Source organism: Aegilops tauschii, chromosome 1, assembly GCF_002575655.3.
Source record: "Aegilops tauschii subsp. strangulata cultivar AL8/78 chromosome 1, Aet v6.0, whole genome shotgun sequence".
Lineage (NCBI taxonomy): Eukaryota > Viridiplantae > Streptophyta > Magnoliopsida > Poales > Poaceae > Aegilops > Aegilops tauschii.
The window spans coordinates 166,366,219-166,376,727 of NC_053035.3; positions in this window are offsets into that span (position 1 = coordinate 166,366,219).

Genomic DNA, 10,509 nt, shown 5'->3' on the forward strand with positions numbered 1-10,509 from the left:
GTCAAATGGTGGTAGTGGGATGTGATGGTGGTGTTGCCAAAGCTCAAATGTGATTGCGTGAATGCAATGATGGGTTTTGGAGTAGGCAATGCGGAAGTGGATGGTTATTGGGTTATGTGAGTCGGAGTTGAAGGTCGCCGTCCCTAATTAGCCAAAACACCTTAGGAGACACAACACACAACTCAAACAAGCTCAAACGAAATTTGGTTATGTCGAGGTGGCGGAAGTGTATGGTGGGCAAGCCTATGCGGAAGTGGTGGTTGATGAAGAAGCAACCGTGCCTAAGTAGCCGAAACACCTTACGAGACTCGAATCACTACTCAAGTAACCACTAATGCTATGGGGATCACTATGGGTTAGGTTGCGGAAGTCGGTGGTGGTAATGTGGATGTTGTGGTGTAGGTCCTAGGAAAAGATGCCAAAATTGCAAAAATTTGATGGAGTCAAATGATGTTGGTGGTATTTTTGTGGGGTGGGGGATGTCAATAGCTTCAAAATGAGGTAAAGAACGTCAAAATCGGACTTCGGATGAATTAGTTATGGACAAAACAAAAATGAGCCGAAGTCTGAAACTACAGGTATCGGACGTCTGGAAATGGACGGATGTCCGATCGTCGGACGTCCGGTCGGGCTCAGAAATCTACTATTTTCGTTCTGTTGGGTGGCACCGGTCGTCCGGAAAGTGTCTAATGTCCGGTGGTTCGGGAGGCTTCGGACGTCCGGTAAAGTGTCGGTCGTCCGGTGTATCGGGGTCAACGCGGGATTTGAGCTCTGGGACGCGATTTTGGGCAGAATTTGGGGATTTTGGGGTCAAAATTGACGAGATTTCGTGGATGAAAGACGGGGAAGCTTGGGGAAATCCTAGATTCACTTGAAACTAAGCAAATCCATGAATCAAAATCAACAAAACACCATCAAACCAACAGATCATAAAAAAATTGGGGCTATTTTTGGTGGGGATTTTCGAAATTTGGGGAAGAACACAACAAAACAAGGCTAGAAAAAGAGGGGTAGAGGCTCCAAATTCTTGATCAACCTTGCTCTGATACCAAGATGATGTAGGGTGAAACCCTATACTGCCGATCTTTCAGGAAAGGAGCGGATACCAACTAAGAACATGAAGAACACGAGGGGAAACACGAGGGAAAACTCAAACCAACAAGATATAGTCACACATATGCTAGATCCGAGTACACATAGAGATCACACGGTCCAAATCCAACAAGGGACGATACATAGGGTAGCCGGTTCTTCTCCGTGAGGAGGTCTTGATGGGGCCACCCAAGAGGGGGTCTTGAATCCAACATGGATCTTCTCCGAAGAGGGGCCGCGGTCTCTCTCAAGGAGTAGATCTGTATGGATGAGCGAGGCTCTATCTCACAAATGAGCTATCACAATGCTAACCCTAACTAGGAGGAGGTGGAGGAGTATATATAGTCTAGGGCCACAAAGGGGTAAGTGGGAGAGAGTTACAAGGCCCACGGCCCGCGGCTGCGCACAGGCATGCATCGGACGTCCGGAGGCTCATGAAGGACCGGTCGTCCGGAAGTCTTCGGACTTCCACTAATTACGTTCTGTGAAGATGGCAACGGACGTCCGGAGTGGAGCGGTCGTCCGGGCGCTGGGAGGTGTCGGACGTCCGGTCCGCGTCGGTCGTCCGGCCACTGTAGCATTCGTGGGCTGACTCTTCAGGCTGGTGGGAGCTCCAGGCGTCGGTCGTCCGGAGGCTGTAGACTTCGGGCAGCTTCTTCTGTTGGTCCTTGTACCTGGCGTCCTCGCTAGCTTGTCCATTGGATGTGGTGGCTCCGTGGCTTTCCTCTAAGTACCTGATCATGCATAGCACACACGTTGGAGGTAGTAGCCATGTCTCACATGTAGAAAGTGAAGGTTCGGAGAGGAGCGAGTTCACCTTGTGTCCAATGGTGTATATTTGAGGTCTCGTCATATGTCCTCTTGGGGCTTGGAGAGTAGCCGGAGTGTACATGGGGATGAACGTGGGATGCTCCGCATCAATCTACCTTCGGGGTTAGTTTTAGACCTGAATAATTATTATTTGGTGCCATCGTTGAGCATGAACATTATATCTGGATCTTGTTTGATGCGAGATGGTTATTCATTTAAATCAGAGAATAATGGTTGTTCTATTTATATGAGTAATATCTTTTATGGTCATGCACCCTTGATGAGTGGTCTATTTTTGTTGAATCTCGATCGTAGTGATACACATATTCATAATATTGAAGCCAAAAGATGCAAAGTTAATAATGATAGTGCAACTTATTTGTGGCACTTTCGTTTAGGTCATGTTGGTGTAAGGCGCATGAAGAAACTCCATGCTGATGGGATTTTGGAATCACTTGATTATGAATCATTTGATGCTTGCGAACCTTGCCTCATGGGCAAGATGACTAAAACTCCGTTCTCCGGAACAATGGAGCGAGCAACTGACTTATTGGAAATAATACATACTGATGTATGCAGTCCGATGAGTGTTGAGGCTCGCGGCGGCTATCGTTATTTTCTGACCTTCACAGATGATTTGAGTAGATATGGGTATATCTACTTAATGAAACATAAGTTCGAAACATTTGAAAAGTTCAAAGAATTTCAGAGTGAAGTAGAAAATCATCGTAACAAGAAAGTAAAGTTTCTACGATCTGATTGCGGAGGCGAATATTTGAGTTACGAGTTTGGTCTTCATTTGAAACAATGTGGAATAGTTTTGCAACTCACGCCACCTGCAACACCATAGCGTAATGGTGTGTCCGAACGTCATAACCATACTTTATTAGATATGGTGCGATCTATGATGTCTCTTACCTATTTACCACTATCGTTTTGGGGTTATGCTTTAGAGACGGTTGCATTCACATTAAATAGGGCACCACCTAAATCCGTTCAGATGACACCATATGAACTGTGGTTTGGCAAGAAATCTAAGGTGTCGTTTCTTAACGTTTGGGGCTGCGATGCTTATGTGAAAAAGCTTCAACTGATAAGCTCGAACCCAAATCGAAGAAATGTGTCTACATAGGATACCCAAAAGAAACTGTTGGGTACACCTTCTATCACAGATCCGAAGGCAAGATATTTGTTGCTTAGAATGGATCCTTTCTAGAGAAGGAGTTTCTCTCGAAAGAAGTGAGTAGGAGGAAAGTAGAACTTGATGAGGTAGTTGTACCTTCTCTCGAATTGGAAAATGTTTCATCACAGAAATCAGTTCGAGTGATGCCTACACCAATTAGTGAGGAAGTTAATGATGATGATCATGAAACTTCAGATCAAGTTACTACCAAACCTTGTAGGTCAACCAGAGTAAGGTCCGCACCAGAGTGGTACGGTAATCCTGTTCTGGAAGTCATGTTACTAGACCATGACGAACCTACGAACTATGAGGAAGCGATGATGAGCCCAGGTTCTGCGAAATGGCTTGAGGCCATGAAATCTGAGATGGGATCCATGTATGAGAACAAAGTGTGGACTTTGGTTGACTTGCCCGATGATCGGCAAGCCATAGAGAATAAATGGATCTTCAAGAAGAAGACTGGCGCTGATGGTAATGTTACTGTCTACAAAGCTCGACTTGTTGCGAAAGGTTTTCGACAAGTTCAAAGAGTTGACAACGATGAGACTTTCTCACCCGTAGCGATGGTTAAGTCTGTCTGAATCATGTTTGCAATTGGCGCATTTTATGATTATAAAATTTGGCAAATGGATGTCAAAACCGCATTCCTTAATGGATTTCTTAAAGAAGAGTTGTATATGATGCAACCAGAAGATTTTGTCGATCCTAAAAGTGCTAACAAAGTGTGCAAGCTCCAGCGATCCATTTATGGACCGGTGCAAGCCTCTCGGAGTTGGAATATATGCTTTGATAGTGTGATCAAAGCATATGGTTTTGTACAGAATTTTGGAGAAGCCTATATTTACAAGAAAGTGAGTGGGAGCTCTGTAGCATTTCTAATATTATATGTGTATGACAAATTGTTGATTGGAAATAATACATAATTTCTGGATAGCATAAAAGAATACTTGAATAAGAATTTTTCAATGAAAGACCTCGGTGGAGCTGCTTATATATTGGGCATCAAGATCTATAGAGATAGATCAAGACGCTTAATTGGACTTTCACCAAGCACATACCTTGATAAAGTTTTGAAGAAGTTCAAAATTGATCAGTCAAAGAAAGGGTTCTTGACTATGCTACAAGGTGTGAAGTTGAGTCAGACTCAATGCCCGACCACTGCAGAAGATGGAGAGAAAATGAAAGTCATTCCCTATGCCTCAGCCATAGGTTCTATCATGTATGCAATGTTGTGTACCAGACCTGATGTTTGCCTTGCTATAAGTTTAGCAGGGAGGTACCAAAGTAATCCCAAAGTAATCCTGATGTTTGCCTTGCTATAAGTTTAGCAGACAGCGGTCAAGAATATCCTGAAATACCTGAAAAGGACTAAGGATATGTTTCTCGTTTATGGAGGTGACAAAGAGCTTGTCGTAAATGGTTACGTCGATCCTAGCTTTGACACAGATCCGGATGACTCAAAGTCGCAAACCAGATACATATTTATATTGAATGGTGGAGCTGCCAGTTGGTGTAGTTCCAAGCGGAGCATCGTGGCAGGATCTACGTGTGAAGCGGAGTACATAGCTGCTTCGGAAGCAGCAAATGAAGGAGTCTAGATGAAGGAGTTCATATCCGACTAGGTGTAATACCTAGTGCATCGGGTCCAATGAAAATATTTTGTGACAATACTGTAGCAAGTTCCTTAGCGAAGGAATCCATATTTCAAAAGAGAACCAAACACATCAAGAGACTCTTCAACTCCATCCGCAATCAAGTCAAGGAGGGAGACATAGAGATTTGCAAAATACATACGGATCTGAATGTTGTAGACCCATTGACCAAGCCTCTTCCACGAGCAAAACATGATCAGCACCAAGACTCCGTGGGTGTTAGAATCATTACAATGTAATCCAGATTATTGACTCTAGTGCAAGTGGGAGACTGAAGGAAATATGCCCTAGAGGCAATAATAGAGTTGTTATTTATATTTCCTTATATCATGATAAATGTTTATTATTCACGCTAGAATTGTATTAACCGGAAACTTAGTACATGTCTGATACATAGACAAAACAGAGTGTCCCTAGTATGCCTCTACTTGACTAGCTCGTTAATCAAAGATGGTTAAGTTTCCTGACCATAGACATGTGTTGTCATTTGATGAATGGGATCACATCATTAGACAATGATGTGATGGACAAGACCCATCCGTTAGCTTAGCATTATGATTGTTCAGTTTTATTGCTATTGCTTTCTTCATGACTTATACGTATTCCTTTAACTATGAGATTATGCAACTCCCGGATACCGGAGGAATACCTTGTGTTCTATCAAACGTCACAACGAAACTAGGTGATTATAAAGATGCTCTACAGGTATCTCCGAAGGTGTTTGTTGAGTTGGCATAGATCAAGATTAGGATTTGTCACTCCGGTAGGGGAGAGGTATCTCTAGGCCCTCTCGGTAATGCACATCACTATAAGCCTTGCAAGCAATGTTACTAATGAGTTAGTTACAGGATGATGCATTACGAAACGAGTAAAGAGACATGCTAGTAACGAGATTGAACTAGGTATGAGGATACCGACGATCGAATCTCGGGCAAGTAACATACCGATGACAAAGGGAATAACGTATGTTGTTATTGCGGTTTGACCGATAAAGATCTTCGTAGAATATGTAGGAACCAATATGAGCATCCCGGTTCCGCTGTTGGTTATTGATCGAAGATGTGTCTCGGTCATGTCTAGATAGTTCTCGAACCCGTAGGGTCCGCACGCTTAATGTTCAATGACGATGTATTATGAGTTATGTGTTTTGGTGACCGAAGATTGTTCGGAGTCCCGGATGAGATCACGGACATGACGCGGAGTCTCGAAATGGCCGAGAGGCAAAGATTGATATATTGGACGAAGGTATTCGGACACCTGAATGGTTTCGGGACGTTTCGGATATTTATCGGATAACCGAGTGGTTACCGGAAGCCCCCGGGTAAGTAATGGGCCTTCATGGGCCATAGGGGAGAGGGGAGGCAGCCCACAAGGGGTGGCCGCGCCCCCTCCCGTAGGGAGTCCGAATTGGACTAGGGGAGGGGGCGCACCCCCCTTTCCTTCTCCTCTTCCCTCTCCCTTCCCTCTTTCCCCTCCATGAGAAAGGAAAAAGGGGGGGGGACGAATCCTACTAGGAGTGGAGTCCTAGTAGGACTCCCCCCCTTGGCGCCCCCTTGACTCCCCCCTTGATTCCCCCCCTTGACTCGCCCCCTTGACTTCCCCTTGGTGGCCGGCCTCCTCCTCCCCTCCTTTATATAGGGGGGCAGGGGGGCACCCTAAAGCACAACAGTTCTTCACTTAGCCATGTGCGGTGCCCCCCTCCACAGTTTACTCCTCCGGTCATAGCATCATAGTGCTTAGGCGAAGCCCTGCACGGATCGCATCACCATCACCATCACCACGCTGTCGTGCTGACGAAACTCTCCCTCGACCCTCTGCTGGATCAAGAGTTTGAGGGACGTCACCGAGCTGAACGTGTGCTGAACTTGGAGGTGCCGTACGTTCGGTACTAGATCGGTTGGATAATGAAGACGTTCGACTACATCAACCGCGTTAACCTAACGGTTCCGCTTTCGGTCTACGAGGGTATGTGGAGACACTCTACCCCTCTCGTTGATATGCATCTCCTAGATAGATCTTGCATGATCGTAGGAATTTTCTAAAATTGCATGCTACCTTCCCCAACACATACTAGTGCAAAATGAAGGCTAGCAAAAGATTGAGAAGCGACCAACCAAGAAATGAATAATCTCATAAGCGAGCATTAAGAATAATTAACAGCGAATAATGCACCACATGTACCATATAATTTCATTGCATAATTATTGACTTTCGTGCTTGCATAGGGAATCACAAACCTTAACACCAATATTCTTACTAAAGCATAATTACTCATCAACATGACTCACATATCACATCATCATATCTCAAAACTATTACTAAGAGTCAAATTTATTTTATCCAATGATCTTCATGAAAGTTTGTATTATATCCTTCTTGGATATCTATCACTTTGGGACTAATTTTCATGTGTTGCTTTTGATAAGCTCATACAAATATAAGTGAAGATCATGAACATTTTTTTCTTTCCCTCAAATTAATTTAAGTGAATTAAGAGAGCATTTATTCAAAAATACAAAGCACACCGTGCTAAAAAAGATACAAGTGAAGCACTAGAGCAAATCCATAGCTCATAAAATTTAAGTGAAGCATAGAGAGCAATTTTAACAAGTCATGGCATAATTTTGGCTCTCTAAACTAGGTGTGCCCAGCAAGGAATCAAGACTTAAAACACTAAATAAAACAAGCAAAGACTCATATCATACAAGACATTCCAAGAAAAACACATAGTATGTGACGAATGAAAATATAGCTTCGAGTAAAATACCGATGGTCATTAGAAGAAAGAGGGGATGCCGCTCGGGGCATCCCCAAGCTTAGTTGCTTGCTCGCTTTTGGATAATAGCTTGGGATGCCAGGGCATCCCCTGGCTTAGGCTCTTCTTACTCCTTATTCCTTCATCCATCATAAGATAACCCAAACGTGAAAACTTCAATCACACAAAACTCCAAGAAAACCTTCGTGAGATCCGTTAGTATAAGAAAGCAAATCACTACTATAAGTACTGTAGCAAACCAATTCATATTTTGTTCTTGCATTATATCTAATGTATTCCAACTTTTCTATGGAAAAAACCCATCAAAGAAAACCATAGAATCATCAAAACAAGCACACAACGGAAAGAAAACAGAATTTGTCAAAAATAGAACAGTCTGTAGTAATCTGAATCTTTCGAATACTTCTGAAACTCCAAAATTTCTGGAAAAAATTATGACCACGTGAGCAATTTGTATATTAATCTTCTGCAAAACGAATTGGCATTTTATCACACTTTGGTTAAAAATGAGAATTGTTTTCATGAGCGCAAAAGTTTCTATTTTTCAGCAAGATCAAACAACTATCACCCAAGAAGATCCTAAAGGCTTTACTTGGCACAAACACTAGCTAAAACACAAAAAACACAATCATAACAGTAGCATAATTGTGCTAACACTCAAGAACAGAAAGCAAAAAGCAAAAATAAATTTTATTCATTGGGTTGCCTCCCAACAAGCGCAATAGTTTTACGCCCCTAGCTAGGCATAAAGCAAGGATCTCAGTTTTGTCATCTTTGTTTCGAGATCCATAAGATGCCCTCATGGTTGATTCATAAGGTGGCCTAATTCTTATTCTTGGGAAGTGTTCCATACCTTCCTCAAAGGAAATTGGAACTTATATTGCCTTCTTTCATATCAATCATGGCACCGATAGTGCATAAAAATGGTCTACGAAGAATAATTGGACAAGACAGATTGCAATCAATATCAAGAACAATAAAATCTATGGGCACGTAATTCCTATTTGCAAGAATAAGAACATCATTAGTTCTTCCCATAGGCTTTTTAATAGTGGAATTCGCCAAGTGCAAATTTAAAGAACATTCTTCAATATCGGTAAGACCAAGCACATCACATAAAGATTTCAGAATTGTAGAAACACTAGCACACAAGTCACATAAAGCAAAACACTCATAATTTTTTAATATTGACTTTGATAGTAGGTTCCCATTCATCATGCAATTTTCTAGGAACTGAAACTTCTAATTCCAACTTTTCTTCTAAAGCTTTCATCATAGCATCAACAATATGTTTAGTAAAAGCTTTATTTTGTTCATAAGCATGGGGTGAATTTATCATGGATTGCAACAAAGAAATACAATCAATCAAAGAACAACTATCATAATTAAAGTCTTTGTAATCCAAAAGAGTGGGCACATCACTAGTTGAAGTTTTGACCACTTCAAACCCACTTTCATCAATTTTACCAACAAGATTTTCACGCTCCGAATTATCGGGACACCTTCTAGCTAAAGTTGACTCTTCTCCAGTCCCTTTTTCATCAATCTTAACTTTACTAAACAGGGAATCAATAGAAGAAACACCAATCATTTTAAGATCTTCATCACTTTTACGAAAATAATCACTAGAAAATGCTTTTTCTAAAAATTCTCTTTTAGCTCTAAGCATAGCGGTTCTTTTCTTACTTTCATCCACAGAAACATAGAGAGCTTTAGTTGATTCATCAACCTTAGGCACAAAAAATTTCATCTTGATATTTTCTACATCATGAGAAATTCTATCAAAGAGGAAGGGATGATACATCACAGTAGCGGTAGGTATTTCCCTCAGTTATGAGACAAAGGTTATCGAACCTGTAGGAGAACCAAGCAACACAACGTAAACAACACCTGCACACAAATAACAAATACTCGCAACCCGACGTGTAAAAGTGGTTGTCAATCCCTTTCGGGTACGGCGCCCAAGATAGGCAAATGGACATGAATAAATTGTAGTAGATTGATAGATCGAACGCCAAATAAAGTAAATAAGAATAAATTGCAGCAAGGTATTTTTGTATGTTTGGTTTAATAGATCTGAAAATAAAAGCAAAGGAAAATAGATCGCAAAGGCAAATAATATGAGAAAGAGACCCGGGGGCCGTAGGTTTCACTAGTGGCTTCTCTCTCAAAAAATAGCAACGGTGGGTAAACAAATTACTGTTGGGCAATTGATTGAACTTCAAATAATCATGACGATATCCAGGCAATGCTCATTATATAGGAATCACGTCCGAGATTAGTAGACCGACTCCTGCCTGCATCTACTACTATTACTCCACACATCGACCGCTATGCAGCATGCATCTAGTGTATTAAGTTCATGGAGAAATGGAGTAATGCAATAAGAACGATGACATGATGTAGACAAGATCTATTTATGTAGAAATAGAACCCATCGTTTTATCCTTAGTAGCAACGATACATACGTGTCAGTTCCCCTTCTGTCACTGGGATCAAGCACCGTAAGATCGAACCCACTACAAAGCACCTCTTCCTATTGCAAGATAAATAGATCAAGTTGGCCAAACAAAACCCAAATATCGGAGAAGAAATACGAGGCTATAAGCAATCATGCATACAAGAGATCAAACAAAGTCAAATAACTTTCATGGATATAAAAAGATAGATCTGATCATAAACTCAAAGTTCATCTGATCCCAACAAACACACCGCAAAAAGAGTTACATCATACGGATCTCCAAGAGACCATTGTATTGAGAATCAAACGAGAGAGAGGAAGCCATCTAGCTACTAACTACAGACCTGAAGGTCTACAAAGAACTACTCACGCAACATCGGAGAGGCACTAATGGAAGTGGTGAACCCCTGTGTGATGGTGTCTAGATTGGATCTGGTGGTTCTGGACTCTGCGTTGGCTGGAATTGATTTTCGACTCCCCTAAGGTTTCTGGAATATTGAGGTATTTATAGAGCAAAGAGGCTGTTTAGGGGGCA